The sequence below is a fragment of the Delphinus delphis genome, chromosome 20 (genome assembly GCF_949987515.2).
Source record: "Delphinus delphis chromosome 20, mDelDel1.2, whole genome shotgun sequence".
Taxonomy (NCBI): Eukaryota; Metazoa; Chordata; class Mammalia; order Artiodactyla; family Delphinidae; genus Delphinus; species Delphinus delphis.
Window position 1 is genome coordinate 58,364,313 of NC_082702.1, and position 9,585 is coordinate 58,373,897.

Here is a 9,585-nt window from a genome sequence, read left to right on the forward strand (position 1 = left end):
TGGTCCGCGTCGCCCCACCTGCTCGCGTGCCGCCCAATCAGCGGCGGGCCCTGTCCACGCTCCACTTCTCAGCCAATGAGCGGGATCGGACGATGGACTGCCGAAGCTGAGCCCGCCCCCGCTGGCCAGCGGACGCGCTCCGGCTCTGCGCAGGCGCGGGGATCTGTCCCAACGGGGTGTCCGCGCAGGCGCCGGCTCTGCGCAGGCGCGGGGTGTGCGCAGGCGCGTGGCGGCGGCCCTACCGGGAGCGCGCGGGTCCCTGAGGTGGAAGGCTCGAGGTGAAAGCTGAACTCAGCTCGGCAGGACGCGGGCCCCGTCGCCCGGGGTTCCCATACACTCCCCACCCCCTGGGCGACCAGTTCCTGGGTGGCGGTCTGCTAAGGGAGGAGCTCCTTCGGAGATAGGTGCTTTCAAACCCCGCTCCCATTTTAAGCAAGGATTCTTTTTTCCTGGTTGAAATGGGTTGCCACATTTATGTTGACTCTTTTGTTGCTGTAAAATGTACCATTTTGACCACTTTTAAGCGTGCAGTTCTGTGGCATTAAGTATCTTTCTATCGCTGGGCAACCATCCCCACCCTCCACCTCCGGAACGTTCTCATTTTCTTAAACTGGAACTGTATTCCTTACACAGTAACTCCCAATTGCCCCCTTCCCTTTGTAAAAATTTATTTTTAGTTTTAAAATGATTCAGGTGTCAGTGAAGATAGGAGTATGTGATATAAATTCTCCCACTCTGGAGGCTGCCCCCCCCAGTTCCGTTCCTGAAAGTATCAGCAAATAGCTTTCTTCCCCTTCAGTGTTTCTTGGAGGTCATCCCCGATGATCTAGACTTGCCATAACTTGTCCACCGTGTCCCCTGTTGGTTGACAGTCGGGTTGTTACCAATGTTTGGACACAAGCTGCTTTTTTGTCCAAGTGTGAGGTCTTCTGTGGGAGGAATCCCTGGAATCGGCATTGCTGGGCCCAGCAGGATGTGCCTAAAGTAATGTTGATAGCTCTTGGCAAGCTCCCTCTGGAAGCTCCATTGATCATTGAAGCCCAGCCACAAAAGTAAGGGAGCCCGAACCTTCCCCGGCACGGCGGCCCCCCCTCTGCCTGACGCGTGAAAAATGGTATCTCACTGCCGTTTACAGCTGTGTTTCTGATGGTGGTTATTTTAAGGTTTTCTTGGAATCGCTTTTCGGTTTCATGCAAAGCCACTGAAACCTTTTTGAAGAGTTGCTGGTGGATTGCTCTGGCCAGCGGTCGCCGTGTGTTCTCTGAGCCACAGAAGAAGGGTCACCCGTGAACCTCAGTGATTTACGCTCTGCCGTGGTAGTGACGTGAGGGACGGCACAGACGTTCATGACACATCTGTTTTGCGCCAGGTATTGCGCTAGGTGCTCCACCCTACATCACCTGGGTAACTTCAGTTTTATGGTTTATAATTTAAGTATTTACCGTAGAGTGAATGTCACCCCAGATTCGTATGTTGAAACCTAACCCCCCAGTGTGATGGCGTTAGGAGGGGGGCCTCTGGGGGTGATGAGGTCATGGGGATGGAGCCCTCATAAAAGGGACCCCTCACCCCTTCTTCCAGGTGAGGAAACAGCAGGAAGACACCACCCGGGAACCTGGAAGGGGCTCTCACCAGACACTGAATCTGCCAGCACCTTGACCTTGGACTTCCAGCCTCCAGAACTGTGAGAGCTCAGTGGTAGTTGTTTAAGCTGCCAGCCTGTGGTGGTGTTTGGGACAGACGGAGACAGTACTACATGGACGTGATTTAGAGAGTGAATTATCAGATCCCCTTCTCTACCCCCCGCCCAGGTTCCAGCTCACCAAAGGCGGCCACTTTTAAATCTCTTATATTTCTCCGTGTTTCTAAATAATCTGCTGCTTTTCCCTCTTTCTTTCTCTCTTTCCTTTATTTCCGTTTTCGATGGTGTCTGTTGATTACCACTAAGTAGGAATGAGGAATTCTCTTCCAGCCCCACCACAGTCCTTCCTCCCCCATACAGTTAAATGTTCTCAGTGTTACGAAGGTGTAAACCATGTTCACGGTTGAACGTATAGGCATAAATGCCTGACTGTGTGCATGTGGGCAAAGGGCCCCTTATGTAGTGGGGAACCTTGAACAAACAAGCCCCCTGAAGGAGGGCTGGACGTAGACCCCCAGGCTGACACCGTGAGCCCCAGGTCTCCTGAACGGTCAGTCTCCATGTGTGTATAAGATAAACTCATCATAGGGCCTCTATTTTCTTTTCATTTCTTTTTTTTTTTTTTGTCAGAGAGGTGTGGGTTAATGCCTGTTGGGTCATGGTGAGGGTGAGAAACCAGACGGAGAAACTTTAAGACCCACGTCCACACGTTCTGATTTGCTCCGTTCAAACGTGTTTCACAGGCACGGTGGTAGGTGCAGGGAAAACGGAGTCAGCTTGAACTGTCAAGGTCGAGGGGCGACGGCGAAGCCTGGAGCATCTCCCATAGTCCTCAGATTTCCTGTCTTGTTTCAAAGCTTTTTTTTTTTAATGTGGTGAAATGTACGTAACGTAAAATTTACCATCTTAACCGTTTTCAAGTGTGCAGTTCAGTGGCAATAAGGGCACTCACGTTGCTGTGCGGCCATCACCACCACCGTCTCCAGAGCTCTCTGACCTTCCCAAACTGAGAGTCTGTCCCCACTGAATGCTGACTGCCCACCCCTCCTCCAGCCCCTGGCAGCCACCCTTCTACTCTCTGTGTCTGAATGTGTCCACTCCAGGGGCCTCGTGTAAGTGGAATCCTATAGGATTTGTCCCTCTGTGTCTGGCTTATGTCACTGAGCATAATGTCCTCAGGGTCCATCCACGCGGTAGCAGGTGCCAGGATTTCCTTCCTTTTTAAGGCTGAGTAATACTATTCCGTTGTGTGGACGGACCATTGCTTATCCATTTATCCATCAGTGGATTTCTGTGGTGCTTCTGCCTGTTGGCTGTTGTGAGGAATGCTGCTGTGAACGTGGGTGTCAAACATCCCTTCGAGTTCCTGCTTTCAGTTCTTTTGGGTAGAATTGCCCAGTGGTAGGATTGCTGGCTCATGTGGTAGTTCTGTGTTTAATGTTTTGAGGAACCTCCAGACTGTTCTCCCCGCGCCTGCACCATTTTACATCCCCGCCAGCAGTCACGAGCTTCCCGTTTCTCTGTGTCCCCGCTGACCCTTGTTCTTTTTTTCGTTCTTTTTCTGTGGTAGCCATCCCAAGGGCTGTGAAGTGTGACCTGGTGTCTCATTGCGGTTTCATGTGCATTCCCAGGTTTCCTTTTATTGGTGGTGATTTCTCAGTGTTGACGAGAGAGCATGTGGGATGGCGTATCCCAAACGTTGGCGTGCGTACCCGTCACCCAGGGAGGGTGCCGCAATGCAGGTTCTGAGTCAGGAGGCCTGGGAGTCTGCCTGTGTAGCCAGCGCCCCAGGTGTCGACGGCAGAAGCTGCTGGGTGAGGACCACCCCGTGAGTAATAAAGACAGATAACACAGTGCACAGAGGCCCTGCAGTCAGGCCAACCCAGCGTGGGGGTAACTTTCGAAGCCGCAGAGAGCGTGTTTCCTACAGCAGGGCAGTGCTCCCTGAAGGGACTTAGTGGATGGGAGGTGACTTGAAAAGATGATATGTGTCTGTACGTAGATCTTTCTTTATTGCCCTTTCGTTTCAATTCAGTCCACTCTGGAGATCCTCAGCAGCGAGGTTACTCTGGAACCGGGGACGTGTGAAACACCAGGGAGTGAGGCAGTGGGAGATGGAAAGGGAGGGAGTCTCCTGTCCCGGGGGAGATTACCTTGGTGGGCGAGGATTCGCTACTTACAGAGAAGGTGCCATTGCAGGGGTGATGAGGTGCAGGTGGACTCCACCGCGAGGTGGTACACGTGGGCGATGCAGACGGTGTGGTCCAGGGCAAGCGGACGGAAGAGGAGTCCGGGGGGGGGGCGGAGCCGGGGGGGTCGAAGCGGCGCTGGTGGGGGGGACGTTCTGGCAGTGGAGGCGGTGGGAGCCACTGAGCGGGAGAACATAGGAGGAGCTCCTCTCTCCTCCAGGCCAAGCCAGCAGCCCGGCGGCAGCACCCATTCAGAGCGAGAAGGGCCAGTGCCCCGGATTTCACTGCGCGCCTCGTTTCTCATTGTCCTCTCCGTCACCTTCTGGAGTCCCATGGGGCTTCTCATCTTGAAGGGCTTGAACTCGGCGACCTCTACAGGCCCAGGACTCTGACCCTGCGCCCGCACAGCGAGCCCGTCTCCGTGGGTCCCGGCACTGGCTCGAGGCTTTTCTGCAGAAGACTGGGTGGCAAACACAATTGGCTTCCTGCCTCTTCCAGCTCGGCCGCCGCGACCTGCCTTTGCTGTGGCGGATCCAGAGCAGCGCTAGAAAACGAGCAAGTGACACGGACACGGAGGTGTGCATCTCAGAGAATTTTCAGGCCGCAACGTCTTCTTTTGATTTTGTTGGTATTTTTCTACAGTGGTAAAATACACATGACACACAACGTCCCTTTTAACCGGGTTTGAGCGTTCAGTTCTAAGAGCGTTCACACTGCGGTGCAGCCGTCACCACCGTCCGCCTCCAGAACGTTCTCACCCTCTTAAACTGAGACTCTGTCCCCAATAAACGCCGACTCCCCGGCCCTCACAGCCACCATCTACTTTCTGTCACTCTGACTTTGACTCCTTTCGGTCCCCATGTCAGTGGAATCATATAGGACCTGCCTTTTTGTGTCTAGTTTATTTCACTGTGCATCGTGTCCTCAGGGTTCACCTGTGTGGCGAGCGTCATGGTTTCCTTCCTTTTTATTGCCGAGCGACGTTCCGTTGTACAGATGGACCACACTTTATTCATCCATCCGTGGACGCTGGGCTGCTTCCACCTCTTGACCATTGTGAATAATGCTGCTGTGTCTTTTTTTTTTAATATTTATTGATTGATTTGGCTGTGCTGGGTCTTAGTTGCGGCACGTGGGCTCCTTAGTTGCGGCATGCGGACTCTTAGTTGCGGCACGCATGCGGAATCTAGTTCCCTGACCAGGGATCGAACCCCAGGCCCCCTGCATTGGGAGCACAGAGTCTTAGCCACTGGACCACCAGGGAAGTCCCTGCTACGTCTTTTGCTTTTCTTTGATATGAGCACCCCCAGCTCTTGGGCTGTCCAAAACCGGTCGGGAGGGCTCGGTTTGGCCCCTGGCCATGGCTCACTGACCCTGCTCTCAAGCAAAACGGTCCCAAGTCACATTCTGTGCTCCGCTTTGCATTGCCTTGTAAGTATCCAGGAACTGCCCACGCTCACCAGCCATCCCCATCTAGAGAAAACATCTCGGTGGAGTGGCCCAGGGCTGAGGGCTGTCGGCTGGACCATGTCCCGGTCATCACTGCAGGGGACGCCCGCCCTACCCTTTTCTTCTTGATAACTTTTTTCCCCCCACAGCCATTGTTTCTGGGTAAAAGTTTTCCTGTTTATTAAGGAACGTTTGATGCACATAAAAGAATACAGGTCACGTGGTCATTTAAAGCGTCAAAAAATGAAGCCCTAGCCTCTACCACTTACTTGGAGAACTCCCACCAGTTTCCCCAAGTACCTGGTGCATCTCCCATCCTGGTCCACTCGCAGATGCAAGGAGGTGGGTGGCCCTCCTTTCTGTGAGGTCTTGTCCCTGCACAGCACTTCCTGTGTCTGAGCCTGGCTCTTCTCGTAGTTATGTCTCTAAGGACCCCTGACTCTTCCTTATAGGATGAATTGAGTGTCAAGATGACCCAGCTGCAGAGGACCTGCTGACATCCTGGGAAGGTGAGGATGACAGAGTAGTGGGGTTGGTAGCAGAAATGGAGAAACAGAGCTCAGTTCACGCTCCGCGCGGAGACTCGTGGGAGGTCACCCCGGCCTTCATACTTTCAGGCTTTCAAAATCACCTTCCATTGTCTCTGTCTCGAGGGAAGAGTGTAACTTTCTAGTAATCACAGAAGGGAAGTTCTGAAGCCTTCGGAGTCCTTTTAAACTTAGCTAAGTTGTGCGTGCTTCTCTGATCGTTCACAAACTTTCGTTGGGGTCCTCCTCCAGCAGGGGCTGTATCGGGTGAGGGGGGAGGTTGGCAACCTCCTTGTGGAGGTGAGACAGCTTCTAAAAATTGAACAAAGGGGACTTCCCTGGTGATCCAGCGGTTAAGACTCCGCACTCCCAACGCAGGGGGCCCAGGTTCAATCCCTAGTCAGGGAGCTAGATCCCACGTGCCCCAACTAAAGATCCCGCGTGCCGCAGCTAAGGCTTGGCGCAGTCAAATAAATATTTTTTTAAAAAAAGACTGAACAAAAGCACAGCAGAGAGAGTGGCACGGGAGGCCACAGGTGACAGCGGTGGGTCGCCGGGAGATGCAAATATATGCTGTGGTCCCACGGGCGTGGCGACAGCCTGGAGAATGATGTGATTGTAACTGTGTCTTGAGAGCAAAGCCAGTCGGTGACATGGATGCATTGGAGCGAGGGCTGTCTGTGGCCAGCGAGACCTCTAAAAGGTCACCGCGGTGGTCTGTGCCACTGTCCTCTTCTGTGACGTAGGCTAAGAGATAAAGTGTCACAGACAGTGACAGTCTGGAATGGAAGGTCTGGACCAGCAGGGGAGTGGCAGCGAACAGAGCCTGAGGCCTGGAGGAGTGAGATGGGAAGAAAGCACAGGGCGTGTCGAGGGCCCAGGGCTGGAGACAGAGGGAGGGCAATCGTGGCAAATTCCACCCGTGGAAATTCCAGAAAGCGCCATCGCATCTGTAGTGACAGAAAGCAAACCAGTGGCTCCCGAGGGGGTGGGGTGGGCGGATGAGGAAGGGGCAGGAGCAAGCTTCCTGGGGGTGGGTATGTCCCTTCCGTCGGTGGGGGCAATGGTGTCACAGGTGCGCATCACACGTGGACGCCAGCGTACGTGCAAGTGAGCGTATGCCAGCCACCTCTCAGTGAAGCAAGTTTGATTGTGCAGGATTTTCTGTGAGGCCCAGGTGGATGACTTTGAACTGAAGGGCTCAGAGGGGGTGGGAGAGGGCTCTCGCTGTCGTCTGAGGATAACACGCTCATGGTGTCAGAGGCGCTGTCTTTGCCCAGCTGCTCATCTAAAAGTACTTGCCTTCAGTCGTGGAACCGAGAGGGCAGCGCGGGAAGAAGTTCCACAAGTGGGGAATGAAGCTGCATCTGGAGGAGGGCGGGGTGTGGGTGGTGAGCCCCCTCCCCTCCTCCTGCTTGCGTCTCTTTTTTCTTTTAACGTATGGATTTTAAATGAATGAATTAATTTATTTGGCTGCGTCCGGTCTTAGTGGCAGCACGCGGAATCTTTGTTGCGGCACGCGGGATCTTTCATTGCAGTACGTGGGCCCATCTTTGCAACATGCAGGCTTCTCTCTAGTTTTGGTGTGCAGGCTCCAGAGCACGCAGCCTCAGGAGTTGTGGCGTGCGGACTCTCTAGGCTTTCTAGTTGTGGCGCGTGAGCTCTAGAGCGCGCCGGTTTAGTTACTCCACGGCATGTGGGATCTTAGTTCCCTGACCAGGGATCGAACCCACGTCCCCTGCGTTGGAAGGCAGATTCTTAACCACTGGACCGCCAGCTAAGTTCCTCGCGTCTGACGTTTGCGTCTCGGGCCTCGAGTATAGGCCCAGCGCACGTATGCACATGTTCAAGAAGCATGAGTTTCAGGAGCGTCGCCTGAGTGCAGGGCCTCCTGCGGGGCCTGATGCCATCGTGAAGAGACACAGAGGCCCTGTTTCCACCATGGTCTGAGCCCTAACCTCGTCCGTCTGCATGGCCCCTGCTCCCCCCCTATTGAAATGAGTGACGTTTTCCCAGGAGCAGCTCACTCTACCCTGGATCCCACTCCCAGCTGCTGTGTCTGACCCGAGTTTGGATCTCTGCTCTGCCATTGGCCAGTGGGCCTCTCACAGTCCCAGCCTCTGTGCGCTCCCATTCCCTACAGAGTCCTTCCTCTTGGGGCCTGTTGGGAGATGACACAGCTGGCAGGGAGCCAGCATCACCCTGCAGGCCCCGTGTTTGGACGTGGGATCTTTACAGAGCAGATTAGACTAAAGTGAAACCAGAGATAAGAAAAGAGATGAGAAAATAGGACCCAGGGCTTCCCCGGTGGCGCAGTGGTTGAGAGTCCGCCTGCCGATGCAGGGGACGCGGGTTCGTGTCCCGGTCCGGGAGGATCCCACATGCCGCGGAGCGGCTGGGCCCGTGAGCCATGGCCGCTGAGCCTGCGCGCCCGGAGCCTGTGCTCCACAGCGGGAGAGGCCACAACAGTGAGAGGCCCACGTACCAAAAAAAAAAAAAAAGAAAGAAAAGAAAATAGGACCCAGACACATAGGCGGACGACCGCGTGAGGACCTGGGGAGAAGCCGGCCTCGGGAGGAGCCACCCTGCCGACCCCTGGGTCTGGGACGTCCGGTCTCCAGGACGCTGAGACAGGAAAGGTGTGTGGGGCCGCGGGCCTGTGTACTCTGTCGTGGGTTGTAACACACCAGTTCCCCAGCTCTTGGGGACAAAGACACAGAGCAGGCTGCTCCGCGTGTGTCACTGTAGCCGTTAGCAGGGACCCTCTGTGGGCTCTTCAGCGGCCCCGGGGTCATCCCCGCTCTTGCAGGTGTTTGGCGAATCTTGAGAGGTGCCTTCCGGCCGCGTCTGCCAGCATCTTGTTGCCGAGCTTCCCGTGAGACGTTTACGGTTCCAACAGAAACGCTTAAGGTCTCACTGAGACCCAGGGCGCTGGGCTCCCGGAGGCAGAGTGCGGAGGGCTGTTCACCAGGGGCTGCGGGCTGCCTACCTGCCTTTAGCCCCCAAGCCCGGCTCGCAGCAGCCCACGTCAGCCCTCCTGTGGACCAGGCGCTCCAACCTCCCTTTCCTCTTTCTCCTCAGCTTCTCTCTCCTGTTTCCCAAAGCCCGGTCAGCTCTGAGATGGTGAGTGTCTCCTGCCGTTCTCCTTGCTTCCAGCCCATCTTCCCCCCCACACCAGGCGTGGGAGGGGACCCGCTTCCCATGTGGATTCCAGAGCTCCCCTTCCTGCGCGTCCGGCTGCCCTCTGACCGTCTCACCCCACGCCCTGGCCCTGCGTCAAAAACGTATCTGCTCTCCTGATCTGGCGCCTTATTTGTGGTTTCCAAGTGAAAGGAAAGCTCAGGATTGCTTACTGAGCAGCAACGTGGTTTAGGAGCCAAGACTACGGACTCCGGAGCCAGAAATCTCAGCCCTGCCGTGGACCCGCCGTGACACTCTGGACAAGCTGCTTGGGCCCTCAGTGCCACGTCCTCCCTCACGGGGATGAAGCCGTGAGAGGGGTCGTGTCGGCGCCATGCCATGTCCGTCCGCAGTGACTGTTGATTACTGTCGGTCCCCAAAGAAGCTCTCAGTGAGTACAGTCGCCCTTCAGAAGAAACTGTTCACTAAATCAGGAGTAAATAACGCAGCCTCTGCAGCTTCCAGTTTTCTGAAACGAGGGCTCCAGACACGGCATCGTCCACTGTATGCACGAGGCTGAGAAGCCTCGCCAGCTGGGTGGACAGCTGGCATCCCGCCCACACTCCTTGGCCTCCCTGTTCGAGCCAACCGCCGTGGA

General features: G+C 55.3%; 1 long non-coding RNA gene across 4 annotated transcripts; it reads left to right on the forward strand.

The window, feature by feature from the left end:
• Positions 1–161: 161 nt before the first annotated feature.
• Positions 162–4,939, forward strand: LOC132416085 (uncharacterized). Of its 4 annotated transcripts, none has more exons than XR_009517459.2 (4): positions 162–278; positions 1,164–1,369; positions 1,582–3,470; positions 4,052–4,939. It is a non-coding gene; the product is annotated as an uncharacterized lncRNA (long non-coding RNA). The 4 variants fall into 4 exon arrangements; XR_011246301.1 differs by having other exon boundaries at positions 1,582–3,456; XR_009517461.1 differs by lacking the exon at positions 4,052–4,939 and having other exon boundaries at positions 267–404; positions 1,582–3,917.
• Positions 4,940–9,585: the final 4,646 nt, after the last annotated feature.